This window comes from Numida meleagris, chromosome 1 (assembly GCF_002078875.1).
Source record: "Numida meleagris isolate 19003 breed g44 Domestic line chromosome 1, NumMel1.0, whole genome shotgun sequence".
NCBI lineage: Eukaryota > Metazoa > Chordata > Aves > Galliformes > Numididae > Numida > Numida meleagris.
Genome location: NC_034409.1, coordinates 129,700,659 through 129,718,870, shown reverse-complemented (window position 1 = coordinate 129,718,870; position 18,212 = coordinate 129,700,659). Strand labels below are relative to the sequence as shown.

The 18,212-nt window shown below is 43.8% G+C and overlaps 1 protein-coding gene and 1 long non-coding RNA gene across 6 annotated transcripts in view; one reads left to right on the top strand and one right to left on the bottom strand.

Moving 5' to 3' along the window:
- UBE3A (ubiquitin protein ligase E3A) overlaps nucleotides 1-272 on the bottom strand; it is a 50,950-nt gene extending 50,678 nt beyond the window's left edge. For both annotated transcript variants that reach the window (XM_021412387.1, XM_021412371.1), the window contains exon 1: nucleotides 142-272. The gene's annotated coding sequence lies outside the window, so the exon portion shown is untranslated. The remainder of the gene's footprint in view (nucleotides 1-141) is intronic.
- On the top strand, nucleotides 134-17,454 carry LOC110406213. Of its 4 annotated transcripts, XR_002443358.1 has the most exons (5): nucleotides 276-7,523; nucleotides 7,737-8,495; nucleotides 14,291-14,413; nucleotides 16,560-16,636; nucleotides 17,215-17,454. It is a non-coding gene; the product is annotated as an uncharacterized LOC110406213 (long non-coding RNA). The 4 variants fall into 4 exon arrangements; XR_002443356.1 differs by lacking the exon at nucleotides 14,291-14,413; XR_002443357.1 differs by lacking the exons at nucleotides 14,291-14,413; nucleotides 16,560-16,636; nucleotides 17,215-17,454 and adding an exon at nucleotides 134-267 and having other exon boundaries at nucleotides 7,342-7,523; nucleotides 7,737-11,058.

The following is an 18,212-nucleotide window of genomic DNA, read 5'->3' as shown; positions in this document are numbered from 1 at the left end:
CCATCTTGGGAGAACGCGGATGTCGGCGCGGCGCAGGCTCGGAGGACTGGCGGGGGGCTGGGGGAGGCGGGAAGGCGGACTCGCCGCGTCCCGGCGTGCAGCGCGGGCGGAAGGATGAGACGGCCGCGCCACGCTACGCACCATAGAGTTCGTGGGCCGTCTCCCTCCTGACTCTTTCACTCGGGGCTCCCGGCGGAAAGGAGCCAGAGCGGCGCTTGCGTGCGTGAGGAGGAGGCCGCCATGTTGGAAGAGGGCAAAACCGGGGAGGTGGGGGCGAGGCGGGGTCTCCCGCTCGTCGGAGGGGGCGCGGAACCGATCTTGCGCATGCGCGGGCGCTGCTCGGCGCGTGCTGCCTGTGGGGGGAGGTGCGGGCGTGTGGGGTCAGCCCCTTGCGCGCGCCTCCGTGGGCGTGAGTGTGCACGGGCGTGCGGGCACCTCTGCCTGCAGCACGCGGGTGAGCTGCCAGAGCCCTCCTGCACGTGGGCATACAGATCCACGGGAAGGGTGTATGGGCGTAGGTATGGTATGGTATATACATACGAAAGTGGAAAGGAAAAGGCAAATTTTTAAGCCCTTGTTTAGTTCTGTGTGCACTTTTAAGGTCTTTAAAAGGACAGGGACGTACATTACGGCATGTAACTTGGTTTTGGAAGGCCTTGTGCCTGTCACGGGCGTCCTGGCAGGACAAGCTCACGTCCAGCTTTTTGTGCGCCAGCACCCCCAAGTCCTCCCCAGGGCTCCTCTCAGTGAGTTCTTCTCCCAGACTATACTTATGCCTGGGGTTGCTCTTCTTGTCCTTTGCATCCTTCAGCAGTTTCAATTCTAGCCTAGCGCTGGCCTTCACGATTTCATTGCTCGTTTAGATGGTGCTCCTGAAGTTCTCTCTTCAGTCTGTCCTCTACGCTCCCTGCGTGGAAGCTTCTCCATAAACTTTTTTGGGACCTTTGGTCACCTTGGCAGCTGAAGTTTGCATCATTATAGCAGGAAGGAGCAGGACTGTTCCAAGAAATTTAAGATAGAGACACCTTGGGTTTCCTTTTATCAAGGAAATTCTCTTTTTTTATCCCTCTTTCCTTCCAGATATCTGATATATATAACTATTTTTTTTCTTATTTTTGGCCCTCACAGAGCATTACATGCCCTTTTTTTTTCTTTTTCTTTTTTCTCTCCCATGGAACTACTGACCACAAACCTGACACCTCGTCCTGGGTTAGGAATGGCCATCTCGCAGTCCATCGCTGCTCTGAGGTGACATTGCGTAGAAATGTCACAGGTTTTTCTCTGAAGAAAGAAGAGAACACAATCTCTTAGTCTAAAAGTGCGGTTGTGAGATGGAGGCAGGTGATAGTAGATACAGGAAATGTGCAGGATGGGTCATGGTCTCATAGTGATAGGACAAGAGATAATGGCTTTAAGCTAAAATGGGGAGATTTAGGTTAGATGTTAGAAGGAAATTTTTCACTCAGAGGATGGTGAGGAGATATGGGACAAATCACGTTGGCTACGGACACTCAAACAACGATACACTGAGGAATACACCACGAGCAAATAGCTCTGTTGCAGTAGTGCATGGATTGACGAAGGTGTGTGATGGATTTCAGTTTGATTCTACAAGGGATAAATTGCTATTTGGGGAAAGTATTAAGTTACTTTTTGGTTTTATATCATGTGTTTGAAATTTTTACACTGAAGTGACTTGACTTGCCATAGATTAATTATGGCCACCAATGTCCCTGGGCTGCTTCTGTTTGGAAGAGGAAAACTGTACTGCCTTATTAAGTATGTTACATTTTCCAAAGCACTCAGGTATTGCGGTATAGATGCGCTTTTGTACCTTGAGTGTTTTCAGCCAAGGTATAGCCAGCTACTGGGAAGCAACTGGATCTGACCAGCTATGCAAACTCCACATTTGGAGAAATGTGAGTGGAATTCTCAGTGGAAAAGCCACTTCTGTGTGTCTCTTCGCTAATCCATACTGCAGCACTCAGGCATCACTAAGTGCTGCTGCTGAGGGGAATGAGTGGTTCAGCGATGTCTTGCAGTGATCCCCTCCACAGAATGGGCTGTGGTGAGATGCTTCAATTACCTGATACAAGCAGAGCTGGGTAAAAATGTGAAACCCAACAATTATAGCTAATAGGCTGATTGCTATGTAGAAGCCCTGCAGAAAACCTAATCTCGGCATCCAGACATTTGTAAACAAGTGTCTTTTCTTCACTGCTGGAGGAGAGCAGATGCGACTTGCCTCCCAAGTTGTGTGGAATAGGCAGTGATTTCCAGCATGAGGACAAGGAAAAATTTTAATTAAAAATTGAATTCCAATTCACCATTCACATGTAATGCTGGAGAGATACCATCAGGTCTGCTGCATATTAATTTCAGATGTTGATGTCTCACTTCAGAGAGAATAATTTTCTTTGGAGATATCTTAGTGAGCATATGAAGAACGCTGCATGTATCCCATTCTCATTTCATGTGAAAACTCCAATACAAAGAACCCAGTAATACTCCTTTTCTGCGTTGATTTCAGAGAATTATCTGAGAAAATGAGATCTTGAAGCCCTGTAAGTGTAGCCCCTTAGATGAGAGGCATCTTTTTCTGAACAGTCTACCTTAGTTAATCCTTTTTTGACAGAAAGAGTACACTGAAGTGTTACGAGCCTTTGGGAGCCAAGCCAAATGCTTCAGCCTGCTGATAGCTGGAGATTTTATGTCTCCCTTTGCCGTTAAAAGATAAGGGACAGGAAAAAAATAATCAGTAATATAATGAAATACTGAGTTAGAGCCTAGTCTTGGTAACACAGAGAAAAACCCCTGTGGTGATTGAGTGATTGTGATGGAAATACGAGTTGTTACTGGGATAAGAAAGAGTGGTCTGTTATCCCAGCTGTTCCTCTCTTTTTTCCCTTGAGGAAACTTGGAGATCGGGGGTTAGCACTCTGCTCAGATCTCTTCATTTGCAGTGCAGATGCAGACAGGGAGACTTAAGCTCTTAAGGCTATCTATAGGGGACTGCAGGTTGGTTGGGTGGATGCAGTGTTACCTTTGCTGGAGGAGGAGAGGAAGCCGAGAGAACGTGGTGGAGGCAGCATGGCCATGCCCTGACTGGTGAGCGAGATGCTCCAGCTCTTTTGGGGCAGAAGGCGGCCACAGCCGGAGTGGATGCTGTTCCTAAACTTTCCTTCTTGCTGTCATGTCAGGAATTAACAGGTTGAGAGTAGTTAATGTGCCACCCAAAATCTTAAAATCCATGCAAAATCTTGGCTCCTCTACCTTGTGCTGACCCTCCTTGTGCTGAGAGCTGTGGTAAGGTTTTAGGTAGAGTGAGCTACAAATGAAGCAAGGGGAAATAAGGAAACAGGCACTTCACTTTCCAGAGTCCTCTGGAGACATGTTTTCACCACATCCCACATATTTTTATGTAATATGTTTTTTTTGCCAGTGTTAACTTTCAATGTCTGAAGCCAGTCTTAGCTTTTATTATTGGCTTGATATGTAGGAATAGCAGGGAGAATGTTTAAACTCCTCCAGGATACTGCTCTTTTCATTCATGAGACGTAGAAGCATTAGCCTGAAAAACACAGGAGCTAAATGCAAGCAGTGCAGAGAAAAGTTTGTTTGATTCTTTGCCTCAGCTTGACACTCCCTTTTGTCAGGCATGCTTCCAGTTACCCTAAATTCCCACTGGAGGAGGAAAAGGTTGTGAATGCTTGGTGAACAAACTATCAGGCGTGACTTTCAGTGCTTCATTCTAGGAGGTGAGCTACTGATCTCTGCTTCTTCACTTCAACCTGAAGGATGTTTGCCTTTCAGAAATGTAGGCGTCTCTGAAAGGCAGTGCATGCTTCTGAGTCCTGAAACACGTACTTGTTCTGCCCCTTCCTCACACAGACTGGTCTCTGGGTTAAAGTGTGGTGTGGAGGTTCCTGCTATCTTGACCTCTGTCCCATCTCTAGCTGTAAGGCTGCTCTCAGCTGCTGGTGATGGTGTTTTTGTTCCTCTCTGTGAGCTGAGGGAGGTTTCCCCTGCATTTCGCTGCTTTCCCCAGCACAGCGGCCCCTGGAAGGAATTGAGTGGAAGGAGAAGCAGCTCATGCTCACCTCTTTGTCCTTGAGTCTTTGAGTTGGCTGTCTTTCTGCTAGCCTTGGGTACACCTTGCTTATTTTCCTTGCAGGGGCAGATTATGGACGGAACTGTTCTTCTCGTGAGGTGCAGAGCTTGTACTTCACCGCAGGTCTCCAAAATATTCTGTTCGGTCACCTCTGCAGATGAGTTGGAAAAGCTCCTTTGTGGCACTCTACCTTCTTTCCTTTTTTTTTTTCTTTTTTTTTTTTTTTTCCGTGCTGTGAGGATGATAGCATTGCAGGTATTCCCGACCCATTTTTTCCTGCCTTTTTGCTCACTGCGGTGCTCACATGCTTCTCTACATTCACAGCCCAGCCTTGGCTCCTGGGAGGGTGTCTGGTTTCAGAAAGAAGTCATGAGTCGTTGATGTAGTTGTGAAAGATGTTCAGAAGCAATACTTCTGTATTTACTCAGAGATTTCATGGGAACATCTTGGTGTCTCCTGCAGCATGCAGATGAAACTGTCTTGCATCACACAGCTATGCACGTTTGGGTTAACTCTTGTTTCACTTGTAAGTGAGAAGCCTGATTGACACAGCTGTTTTCCTGACCGCATGCCTACATTATTTTTCCTGGATATATATAGAATCCTGGCATGCTGAGCAGAGCAAAATGACTTTGTGCAATTAATGTGACATGCTTAATAATGCTTGGAAGGGTGCAGGCATCTGCGTTCATCAACCTGCCACAGCTAAAAAAAAAAAAGTACTGCCAACCAATCCGAGCACAAACACAGCACGTGTTTTTTGAAAACGAGGGGCCACAAGGTGCCCAGTAGGTAATATTGCTTTTGAGACGAGGCACTGTATTTTCCCAAGAGAAACTTATGTCGCGCCAGAGACTCCCTTTACCCTTGGGTTATACTACTGGGTGACAAATTCCATTTACGATCTTTTTTTCCTTTGGCATTTTAATGTCATAATTACTTTCCAATTTAAGCAGCTTGATCCTTGAATACAAAATATGGTTTGGTTAATAGCACTGCAGTGGCACTTTGGTGAAATCAGGTCCAACTAGCTGTCCCTATTTTTTTTCCAGTCAATAATAAATGATTTTTATAAGGTCATTATGACATTATTGAAAAGTTGAAGACTTGGGTAATGAGCGTAGAATATGCAGCTTTCCACACCTGGTGGTTTTGGTACAGCTGCATTAGTAACACTATTGTCTGGAGAGGCTTTAATGTGGAAAGGAGGGTGCTCTTGAAAGGTATCTGCATGAAAACAACATCTTGTTTAGCGTGAGAAGAAAAAGTGTCGGCCACAGGTCCAGATTGCCCTGGCTGGGGTGTCAGGAGACACGGATGTGAAGCCTGGCTCCCCTCCTTTCCTTAGCAGCAATACATGTCTTACTGCAGTTCTTCTTCAGCAGCTGCAGGCAGTGAAAGCACAGAAGCAAAGAGGAGCAGGGGAGGAGAAGGAATGTTTAAGCAACCTTTCATGCCTTGTTCTGCTGTGAATTGCCTGCTTTTGGTATGAGGTGGAAATTTAATTCCTGTGTTTTGGGTTTTGATCCCTGCCTTACTTCCAGGCAGTGTCAGACAACAGGGCAGAGGGATGAGGGGACGCTGACCACTGAAAGAACCTAGCTGGGGAGAAGAGGATGAAAAGATCAATTTAAGCGGGGATAAGTTGCATTTAAACCCGGAGGCTAAAAGAGCTACAGCCAGCATGTCTCAGACAGCTCCTATCCCAAATGCCGGGCTCACCATGGAAGTACAGAACTGGGGGACACCTTGCAGATCTCTGTTGGAGGATGAAGTGCTCGGTGTCCTGCTAGAGCATGTCCTGTGTCTGACCCACGCGCTTGCATTGCTTTTCTGTGGAAACTACGATATCATCCCCCATCTCAGCCCCATGTGACACTGGCATGTGGCCATGCCACACCTCCTGACCCTGGGGCTGAAATACACTCTGGTGCACACTGAGCAGAAGAGATCATTCAGGCCATTGTGCACCCGGCAAATGCATTCAGCAGGTGTTTTGTCTGGAAAAGCATTGAACATCTCATCCATACATTTCAATCCACTACTGCCCAAACACAGACTTATGGTAAGGGGTCTCTGAACTTGCGATTTTGCTTTCACAGTTTTGCTTATGTAATTTTACACTTGGTAGTATAAGGAAGTAATACTGTCAATTTGACATGCTGGAGGAATGCAGGTATTTTCACAGAGAAGGTAAAATCCTTCATACCAGAGGAAAATTCTGTTGAAATAGATGGGAATTTAGCTCAAGTAAGTGCTGAAAGGCTTGGTCCTTGGGGTGGAAATACATGTTGGAATTGTACCAAGGTGCCTCGGTGTTTCTTGTTCCCATTGCTTTTCTCTTCCAGATATGATGACTGGATGAAGAACTCATTTGAACTGAAAATAAGTATATTTTAAAACAAGGCATTCATTCTCCTATGTCCAAAAATCTGCTCACACTTAAAACAGTGTATTGCTTTTTGTGCTGGTTTTCTCAGCTGGTCTTTAATGTGTGTGAACTGTGAAATCTTGATTTTAATTATATAGAAAAGGCCAAAGCTGTTATCAAATGATTTGGTTTGCAAAGGCGGGATGAGCTTCTGTGAACTAGTTTCCTTACTAACCAGCAGCGATCATTTATTGCAGGTACTTAAAAAACAGCCACTGTACAGTTTAGAGGCATTGAAGAAGAACTATAGTGGTTGTCATGCATATGAGAATCAGATTCAAATAATTCCAATCAATATTAATTGTGATTTCTTCTCAGTTTTTCCCTTCTAAGCCTCTAAGTTACCTGACAGCCTTGCAAATACAGAAAGAAATGTAAAAAAAAAAAAAAAAAAAAAAAAAAAAAAAAAAATCACAGGGCAGGCATGATTCTGTGCCCATGGATTTTTCTGTAGCCCTTGAAGGTTGCAGTGACATTGCTTTTCTAAAGGAAGCAGCAGGTAAGAGCTTTTTTACCAGTTACATCTGATTTGATAAGTAACTGGTTTCCTCACCATTCTAAGGAGAATATTGAAAATAAATGCCATTGTATGCTTCCAAATTCATCGAAATTGATGCAGTTACAGACATAAATGCATTGTAAATCTGGATTAGTGCTCAGAAGATGTAACTGTAAGCATATGACTCCTGCGTGATGTAGATTCTGTAGCAGTGGCCATCACTGCATAGCCTGCTGCTTTTCAGTCTCTTGTTCTTACTGTATGAGCCAGACTTGATGCTTGTTTGTTTGTTATTCATAGAATCATTGAATGGCTTAGCTTGGAAGCAGCCTTGAAGATCATCTAGTTCCAGACTCCCTGCCATAGACAGGGTTGCTGACCACTAGATCAGACTGCCCAGGGCCCCATCCAGCCTGGCTTCCACGGATGGGGCATCCACAGCTTCTCTGGACAACTTGTTCCAGTGCTTCACCATCCTCTGAGTAAAGTTTTTCTTCCTCGCATCCAACCTATATTTCCTCTCTTTTGCTTTAAAGCCATTCTCCCTTGTCCTATCACTATCTGCCTGTGTAGAAACTTAGTCTCCCTCCTGCTTATAAGCTCCCTTCAAGTACCAGAAGACTGCAGTGAGGTCTCCCCAGAGCCTTCTCTTCTCCAGACTGAACAGGCTGAGCTCTCTCAACCTTTCTTCATAGGAGAGGCACTCCAGCCGTCTGACCATCTTCATGGCCCTCCTCTGGACCTGCTCCAACAGCTCTGCATCCATCTCATTGTCTGGGCCCCGGGCCTGGACACAGTGCTCCAGATGGGGCCTGTACAAGGGCAGAGTAGAGGAAGACAATCACTTCCCTTCTTATCTGTAATGATCATCAAAGAGGTGAAAAGGTACCGTAAGTTTTAAACTGGTCTGCTATTGAAGGCACAGTCACAAGAACTGCTTTTTGTGGCTCAGTCACCAGTGGAACTTCCATGCTGGAATGATCATTTTTCCTTCAGCATACATTTTGCCCCTTCCAGCCTGAAGTTAATGACTGGAAATTGCTGGAGATTCTGTTCCTCAGAATGAGGGAAAATGGAACAAGATGCTTTATATAAGGTTGGGGTTTATCTTCCATTAAAGTACCCACACGGATGTTTCCAAGACTGGCATACTGGAAGGGATCCCTCTCTAGAGGGAATATCCTTTTTTTTTCGTGTTATAATTTAGTTAATTCCATGCTTACAGTAACTCTCTTTAATGTTCTATTAAACTAATGAGCTACTAAGTGTAGCATTTAGTGCTTCTGTTTGTTTATTTCTTCTCCATAAAAACACTCCTATTGGACCTGAAAGCAAGATTTGCACAAGAAAATCTTTGTCCTGGGAGTGAGTGCCGTGGCTTGGTTTCTCTGTCAAGACTCTTGGCTCCTCAGATATAAGCATGTAGGATCCTCAGCTAAGAGATGCGAAATGTGGTAAGTGCTTGTAGTCATTATAAACTGGAATCAAAGCTGTAGCCTAACTTCTAGTGCTGTAATGTTTGTAATGCTGGAAATACTACCTTCATGCAGAGTATCAGAAGTGCACTGTACACTTAATTACTAATTAAGACATTACTATTTGAAACACTAGATACTGTGCCTAGATATTCTTTTTTTTTTTTGTTTTTCAGAGTAAAGTGATGCCAAATCTATAAAATCATGAACTGAAAGTAGTTGAGAGTAATATCCAAATTTAACTGAACACTCAGGGCTGGATGTGACCTTTGGAGATTAACACCTTGATTGTTTTGTGACTATATGCAAATATTTGGGTAAGAAGTAATTAGGGAACAATGGCACTGTCCTCCATATTGAACTTTCCTCAGCAAAAGAAATGCTGTGCCAATACAGATGCAGTGGGCATGCAGCATTTGCCTTCCACATGAGTTTACGGGGAGGTAGTGTGGAAGAGGCCAACTCACGCAGTGTCACCTCCTGATCATTCCTTTGTGTTTGAATCTTTATTTCCACTATCTCAAGAGTTAAAGGCTAACATTTGAAAAGGTTGTTTTGGGGTAAAACCTACCTGTACTGGGTTATCATACAGCTATGAAAAAGACAATTGTTATTACCCTGATGAGGAATTGGTAATAAAACAACAGTGGCTTTATTTTATTTGAAAAAAAAAAAAAAAGTTTGGGGGTTTATATTACTCCACTCATTGTCAACATAATCATTTCTACAGAGACATTGTAAAACAGAATGGTTACTCATAATGAGTGACTTTGTGATGAGACCCTTATGTGATGTAGATTCTACTGCAGCGAGCATCACTGTGTGTAGCGTGCTGCTTTACAATTTTTTTTTGTAATTATTTTTATTTTTTACCATCTGAGGAAGACTTGATGCTTGGAAAGGTGTGTGATGTTGTTAGCTTTGTGGCTGTGAAAACATTTTCAGCCAAAGCAGAACAGATAAAAGAGAAAGCATCAGGAAGGAATGTCTTTACTCCACAGGTGTTGGCAGAAGTTGATTACTGAAATAGAGTTTCTCCCTGCAAGTTTGTGGCAGGCTTTGATAGCTGGAAAGAGTGATGATTACTGTAGGGTTGTCTGTGAATAAGTAGATTTTATCTGCAACTGAAGCAGTTACAAATGTAGCATATGCATTGCTATGCAGTACTTATTTCTTACTCACCTGAGAAAGTAATCTGAGAGGCTTTGAACCTCCTGTTGCTCACTGAGAAGGTCACTGGGCATTTTTTGTGGACACAGACCTTTGTACAGTTCTTTGTGAAGACTGTAATGTGAGGAAACCGTGCTGTAGACCCAAACTCTCTTTCAACTTTCTTGTGATTTGAGTTCTGATATCTGATTTTTCATATATGAATTCATGAATGCAGTAAAAGAGATCTTATAACTTCAATAGAGTTTCCTTACAGTGGTCTTCTTATATTCTTGTGGTTTATACCCACGCAATGTGGAGGATGTCACGTGCAGTCAAAATTTCAATTTCCACTTATATTGTCAGAATATGGTTAAAATGGTTATGCTGATTAGTTTTATTACTTTATTTAATGCATCTTCATACTGTCTCTGTATACATTTACACTTAGTGCAGATGCAAACTGAACAGCAAAGTTAACTAGCTCAGTGCAGCCACATCACACCCTTGACTCTCTGAGAGCTAGGTTAAGCATGTGGTAACCACACTTGGGGAACTGTAGCAAAGCCCTCGGCTCAAGAGGCTTCTAACTCCTCAGCCAAATGGACAGGCAGGAGCACCCCCGGCTGCTGCTGCTAGCCATCAGATCTTGAAACAACATGGGATTCAAGCAGGAGAGATAAAGTTTCAGGGGAAAATTCCTCAGGGAATGTGAACCAGCCCCTCCTACCTTCTGAACTGTGGGTGCCTGGGTCATCCTTGCTGCAGAGCCGTGCATGCGGCAGGGACTGCGCCTTTGCTGCATTCAGCTCTGACCTGGTGTGCCTCCTGTTGGCATCAAGCAGAACAGAAGTGAGATGGAGCTAACCCCTTATGACAACTGCTTAAGTAAATGATGCAAGAGGCATCTCATACGTGAGACTTGCAGGACACTGGGGGCATCAGGGTTAATGTCTGAGCCATGCTGAAAGGGTCGCAAGGAGGGAGATCATTTCTCAGCTCCCCTGGCTTCTGTTCTCGAAGATTTAAAATAAGTTTTGGCTGGATAAAGCAAGTAGCTTTCCCCAACTCCATCATTTAAGTCTATGGGGCCCAAATTGAATGGCCTTTAGTGTTAATCTTTAAATCTTTCAATGCAGTGATTAAACATGACAGGGATTATGCCTCTGCCCAATGGCTGCTCACCTAGGTGTGCTGCTGGTGGGATGGGAAGCACAAAGCTAAATGCTCTTAAGCATCCAAGCACAATGCTATTTCAAAATACAACGAGCCCTGTCATGTCCGCTGTTGACGGAGCATTTCCTTTTTTGCTGGAGGTAGGGTGAAACAAACAGCTGTTAAAATGAACATCTTCCAAAGCAAAAAAAAAAAAAAAAAAAAAAAAAAAAAAAAAGGTGGACAAAGGCAAGGCTAGAACACAAATTTGAAGTTTTCATCCTAAGTATTTTTTAGATAAAAAGTATTATGTTTTAGATGTATTTATGAGAAACAATTCTTATGGAAAAAAGACAGATGATTTCCTCAAGTATCTAAATGAGAGACTAAATTTCACATACAGGGCACATCAAATTGAGTTTGACACAAAACCGATTAACTAATAAAAACCTTCTCCTGGTTGCCAAGTTGCTTAAAAAACTTCCAGGAAATATAGAAAAGAAGGTGCGTGTGTGAACTGAGGAGTCTGGTTTTACCAGCAACCAGCATTTTAATTCTTACAGGATTTCTGCCTCAGTGCACTGTTTGGGATGGGCAGGGCCTGTGTATGGCTTTTTCTCCTCACCGTTTTGTGCAGGTCTTAAGGCTGACATACAGTTTTTGCAGGATTTAAACCCTTTTCTGAAGTCAATATCTTTGTGTCCTCCTAGACCTTTTCCTGTGATACTAATTACTATGGCAACTGAGTGCTTCATGTTTTATTTTCATAACACCTCAAATATATGAATAGGTAGCATCATTGTGTTTCAGAGATTAACAGTAGAAGGTTTCAGGTAAAAAAAGGAAGTAATTTTACTCATTTATGGAGGGAAAATGCAACTTCAACAAAATCGAATTTTCCATGGGTGAATTTTACCTAGAAACCCCTCTGGGAAGTGTGACTTTATCAGAAGTGGGATTCTTATTTTTCATAAGAAAAATAACCATGCTGTTGGTACCTGAGCATGCTGTCAGCCAGGACAGCTGGAGGTTCCCTCAGACTAGAGCTGGCTCTGCAATGTAGGATGTGACAGAGAGCAGCTGGCCCGTTTCGGGTGCAGGAGGTTTTGACATTTTGTTGGAAACTTTCTGAGGCATTTCTTGATAGAGCAGAAAGCAAGAAAAGTTGTGGTGACTGTAAGCTCCTGAGCTCAGATGCTTTTGCTTTATTTTTTTTGCTTTTTCTTTGCATCCTGCTTTGTCACCTCCTGCCTTTGCCTTTCTCTGTATTCCCAGTAATCCCCAAGCTTCTGTGCTTCTTGTACAATATTTTATTTATGCAGCAGTCTTCCTCCTGCTGCCGTGCTGCATACCAGTCCCTTCTTTGCTCTTTTATGTTCTCACTACTCAGCCAGTCCCAGTTTTCCCTTTTTGCTCTCCCTCCATGCTTCTTGTGGTCTCTCCAGCCTCCACACCTGTACGCCCTCCATCCTCCATTTTGTTGCTCCTAATCAGAGAATCATAGAATTGTAGAACGGTTTGGGTTGGAAGGGACCTCAAAGCCTGACCAGCCCCAACCCCTGCTGTGGGCAGGGCTCCCCTCACCAGCTCAGGCTGCCCAGGGCCCCATCCAACCTGGCCTTGAGCGCCTCCAGGGATGGGGCACCACAGCTTCTCCGGGCAGCCTGTGCCAGCGCCTCACCGCCCTCTGAGTAAAGAATTTCCTCATGATATCTAAATATCCTCTCTTTTAGTTTAAAACAGTTCTCTCTTGATCACTATCAGAACATGTAAAAAGTCGGTTTCCCTCCTAATCACAAGCTCCTTGTAAGTACTGAAAGGCCACAGTGAGATCTCCTTGGAGCCTTCTCCATGCTGAACAAGCACACCTGCCTCAAGCTTTCTTCATAGAAGAGGTGCTCCAGCCCTCTGATCATCCTCGTGGCCACTTCTGGACCCCTCTGAGAGACCAAGGTCTAATATGCACCTGCTGGCCTCCTCCGGGCAAAGCCACATCAACAAAATTATTTGAAGCAATGTGTGCAAGCAGGGGTGATCACAGCAGGTAGTTTTGAGGCTGTCTGGGGAGGCCTGAAGAAGTGGTGAACTGGTGCAGAAACTGAAGGCAGTGCACCAAGCCATAATGGCTGTGATGTGAAGAGTGAAGGCACCATCTATATGGCAAGGAAACTGTAATCTGTACTTGCTGCTGCTCTTCTCTGTACCTTATGTTTGGAAACTGTTCATCTGTGTGAGTAGTACAGCTGTGTTAAACTTACAGAAACAAAGACCTTGCCCAAAGGCATTCTCCATCCCAGCGAATGAACTGAAAATATAAAACATTTGGGGCAGTCTGAGACTTAACTGGTCAAACAAAAACATTAAGAAGAAGAAAAAAAGAAAAAAGAAGGGAGAGAAAAGAGCTTTAAGAGCTTTTCATATGTATTTTAAAAGAGTTTTAAGGATAGCAAAAACTGCTGGTGTGATTTAGCTGCATCCAGAAAGCTGATGCAATCCCTATCAGTAGGGTATTGCTTAACGCATCTGGGCAGACTTCCTGCTGGTGGCATCTGCTGGGCTTCACTGCAGTCTAACAGACAACATGGGGGAGCTGGTGGCCCCACTCCACACTGCTCTCAGTCACCTTGTCATTTCCTTTCCCTTGTTTGCTGATGGTTACCAGCGAGGTCCCAGCTGCGCGGGGCTGGCTTGTCCCACCAAATGAGTAGGTACATTGAGTCCATGGTGCCTCAGAGCCCCAGAAAAGGGAACGTAAGCCTCCTTGCACTCAGTCTCCTAGGCAAAAAAAGTAATTTGTATGTATGATTATGTGATCTACCAATATTCTGTGGGTTTTTTTTTTTTGTTTTGTTTTTTTTTTTGTGTGTGTGTGACAAGAAGGAAGTCCTTATGAAGAATATGTAAGAATGTATATCTGTGGGCACGTGTATACAAATTCTAATTCAGAAGTGGAAGTGAGGGCAGCTAACAATGTCAAAATACAAACTTTTTTTTTTACTCCTGTCAGACTATTTCTTGAGCTTAAAATGCTGTCACGGAATCTATTGGTTGCTGACTTTCAAACATGCAGTGAAGTTATGGTCTCATAGAAATTGCTGTGAATTTTAATGGCTATGAGCTATTGAGACTGCAAATAAAACTGAGGAGACTTAGCTTTTCTGTTGTCTATTTGAAATATGGTGTTTTATTATTATTCTTGTCAGTATTGCTGCTGGGGTGAAATGCTGAATTTCAACATTTTTGAAGATTATCCCGGGGGGGGGGGGGGTAATTCTGCATTTGCATGGACAATTCACATTCTACTTTAATTAATTGGTACAATTTTCCCTCTCATATTTTCCTTCTGGTTATCAAAAGTACTTTTTAGTTTATCTAAATCACAGGCTTACATTATAGCATACCTAGTCTATTATTCTGTTTCAGAAGAGGGAAGGCAATTAGGCTTGGTGAAACAAATTCCCTTTCTTCAGGTGAGAGTGTTGCTCTGAAGTCCTAGTCCTGAAGTTACACTGTTTCCATGCTGGCAAGTGGCATTTATTTACACTGATGCAAAGCTGCCCCAGCTGGAGGAATTGTTACTTGAGAAAGCGCAGGTGAGTAGGGAAGATATTTTTCCACCCATATCACCTGTTTATCCAAGTGCAATTGCAAGCTGTTGAGTGAGGTGCCTACAGGACAAGTCTCAGGATGAGAAATGATGCAGCTGCTTTCTTTTTTTGTCCACCTTTCCTATGCTTTTACCCTTTGCCACAATCTCCTAAATGTTTGGTTCCAGCTGCCCGACCTGACTGCACTGCAGAACAAACAGGAAAGTGCATCGTCTTTACTTGTCACTGGTGAGGCCGCAGCTTGAGTACTGTGTTCAGTTTTGGGCCCCTCCCCACATTGACTACAAAGATATTGAGGCCCTGGAGTGTGTCCAGAGAAGGACAATGAAGCCGTGAAGGGTCTGGAGCTCAAGTCTTATGGGGAGTGCCTGAGGGAACTGGGATTGTTCAGTCTTGAGAAGAAGCAGCTCAGGGGAGACCTTATCACTCTCTACAACAACCTGAAAGGAGGTTGCGGTGAGGTGGGAGTTGGCCTCTTCTCCCAAGTAACAGTGATAGGACTAGAAAGGATGGCCTCAAGTTGTGCCAGGTGAGATTCAGTTTGGATGTTTGGAAAAATTTCTTCTCAGAAAGAGTGTTGAGGCACTGGCACGGGCTGCCCAGGGAGGTGGTGGAGTCACCATCCCTGGAGGTTAGGTTATCTGAGAGGTCTTTTCCAGCCTTGATGACTGTATGATTCTATCTTGTTACAGGGAGTGAGGATGCAGAACCAAGTGATGTGTGGGCTCCTGTGCCATTCCAGCTTATGCCACTGCAAGGGCTGTAGCTATTGGACTCCATTTTTTCTTTTAAATTTATCATGTATCCCACCAGAATCAGCAGAGAGGCTGGAGCTAGAAGTGATTACATACATGAACTTGTCCTCTCTCTTTCAATGACTTTTATCTTCCATTCAAGTAGTTGCATGGACTGTGAGCTGCATAGAGACTTTTGAAGTTACAGTTTCTTACACTTGAATCTCTGTTCCTGTCTCTGATCAGCTTGAGAAGTTGTAAGTGTGCTCAGAACTGGAGTGTGAGAGGTCTGTGCAGGAGTGTTTCAGTTGGTTAATACTTCCTGTGTGGTGCAGAAATCCATATTTGTCTGTACCTCGTGCTTGGCTGTTTTCCCCTGCTGGTCTGCTCTGCTCCCTGTTTCTCCCGGCAGAGAGGCATCTTTTATGCTGAAACAGGAAAAACCTCAGAGAGAGGCCCTCAAAGAGTGGCCCGTCCCTTTATAGAAGAAAGACTGAAAGAGCTTGTAACAGATAATGGGTTGCAGGTCAATAAGGGAAAGGAAAACTACTTGAAAATGTACATTTTATATACAGTGGAATTCCAAGTTACCAAGCAAAAAGAGACACAAATAGCGTATAGGCAGAAGGATCAAGTTAATCTCTTCACCTGGAGCTATGGAAAGCTGTACTGAAAAGAAATGAGTTGTGTAAAAACCTGTGTTACGCTTAGCTCTTCATGCAGGGTGACCATGTGATGAACTGTGCCTGCTGGAGGTGATGCTGCACAAAGGATGGAGTGGGAGAAGCAAAGTTAAAACAGCACAAAAATAAGAACTGTGGGTCAGAAGTGACCCTGGGAAGGGAAAAATGACTGGAAAAGGACTGCCATCTGTGAACATAAAGAAGTATTGGTTCTTTAAATTCAAGTCATAGCAGAACTGGAAAGAGAAAGTTTCTCAAAAAGATACTGAAATGTGGAAGAAGATGAAACATTTCTGAAATACTGAAAATTTGTGTTTGATTTATATAGTCTCTTTTAGACCACGGACCCTTGTTCCTAAGTTAGACATTTGTCGCACCTTGAATCTCTAAGCAGCCAGCAGATAGAGGGGGATTCCTGCTTGGTGTCATTCCTTGTATCTCAAAGGGTAGCAAAGCATCCCTTCGAGATGCTTGTTCATATGATCCCCAAGAGCAATACTGTAGGCCTGAAAATTTTAACACAGAGAATGATGAAAGAAATGGGATTGGTAGCATCTGCCAGAGCTGATCATACTTTCCCATTTCATATCTTAACAAACAAACAAAAAAACCCAAACCAAACAAAAGAAAAACAACCAAAAAACATTCAGTTTCCGTTAATCTGATAATAATAAAAAAAGAAAAAATATATCTTCTAATGTGTTTCAATTACAGCAAACAACACTGGGAAACCATCAGTGAAAGCAGTGAGATGAGTGTGAATTACAGTGTGTGACTGCACAGGTGTGAAGGTGAGATTGGCTGGGGAAGCATGGAGTATCATTATTCCTCTACCAGAGCAAAGACACCATCTGCAGTTGTGACACGTACAGGTGCCATCTCCTGCTGTCCTCTGTGCTTCCTGGGTTACTCATGGCTCTTGGACTTTGCAGAGATGGTGAAATTTTCTCCCAGTGGCTCATGTCAGTTTAATCATCTCTCCTGAAGGGGGCTGTTCTCAGTGCTTCTTTCTGTCTGCCTTGGATCATGTCCTAACAAGGGTATCACTCTTTGAAAGTCTGGATGCTTGGAAACTGAGCCTGCTGTAGGGATGTATTGGCATCGCAATATAAGAAGTACATAAAGCTGTTAGAGAGCATCCAAAGGAGGGCTACAAAGATGGGGAAGGGTCTAGAGGGGAAGATGTGTGAGGAGCGGCTGAGGGCCCTGGTTGTGCTCAGCCCAGAGCAGGGGAGCTGAGGGGAGGTCTCATGGCGGCTGCAGCTCCTCACAGGGAGCGGAGGGGCAGCACTGAGCTGTCAGGGGAGCTGCCTCTTTTTGTGTCCCTACGTCCACATTTACCTTCTCCCACCTTTTTTGCCTTTGGTAGTGCAGAAGAACTGACCTACAGCTCCATAACCAGTCACTCAAGCGTCTGCTCCAGCATCCTCTGGAACTCGGAAAGCCTTAGGTCCCTTGGCCTGGGAAATGTTGTAGCATGTAGCTTTGGAAAGAACCTCCTCTGTGGGGAAGAAGCTTGCTATTGCCCACTCCTAGAGTCTGCTTTACGTCCTGCAGCCAAAGCAGGAGATTAATTCCATTAAATTCAAATAAAACCTTTATTTTTAGAGCTTTTATTTTTTCCTTTGTTTTGTTTTCTGTACACATTTCCATGTTCTTTTAATTCATTAAACTCCTGGCCTCCTGCCTCTGATGGGAAAGACCTTCATCAGGCAATTGCATGCTGTGGGAAAGGACTGCTTTTTGCCCTTTGCCTCCCATCTTCAGTAGATGCCCTCCTGCTCAGGTAGGATGGGAAATGATAAGCAGGGCTCACTTTCTTTGATGCCATTCATGATTTTGAACACCATTATCTGTACTCTTCTCTGAAGTGAACAGGTCCAATTTTATTATTCATCCAGAAGCTTTTCATGCCTCTAATTATTTTCAGAGTAATTTCTGAACTTATTTCATGTGTGTCACCATTTTCAGGGTGCCCAGAACTGATTACAATGCACTTAGTTGGGATAATAGAAAGTATTTTCCGTATCATTACTCTGTTCCATTCTTCTTCCTTCCTTACTATTCCTGTTTTTATCACTGCAAGACATCTTCACCAAAATGCCTACAGTGACACTCAGATGTTTTTTGTCTCTTTGCAGTTATGTTTAGAAGCCAGAAGATGTAATTCATGTTCTTCCTCTCAGAATGCACATTTTAGGTTTGAAAATGCCTGTGGCAGCCTCTTGTTTTATTGGTACCTTGTCCAAGCTCCCCTCATAGTTTACTCAAATGTTTTGCCTTCTGCCATTTCTGCTTTCCTGTGTCTTCATTTGGTTTCAGATTTTCTCAGCCAAAATCTTTTGTCACTTGACTCTTTGAGTTGGA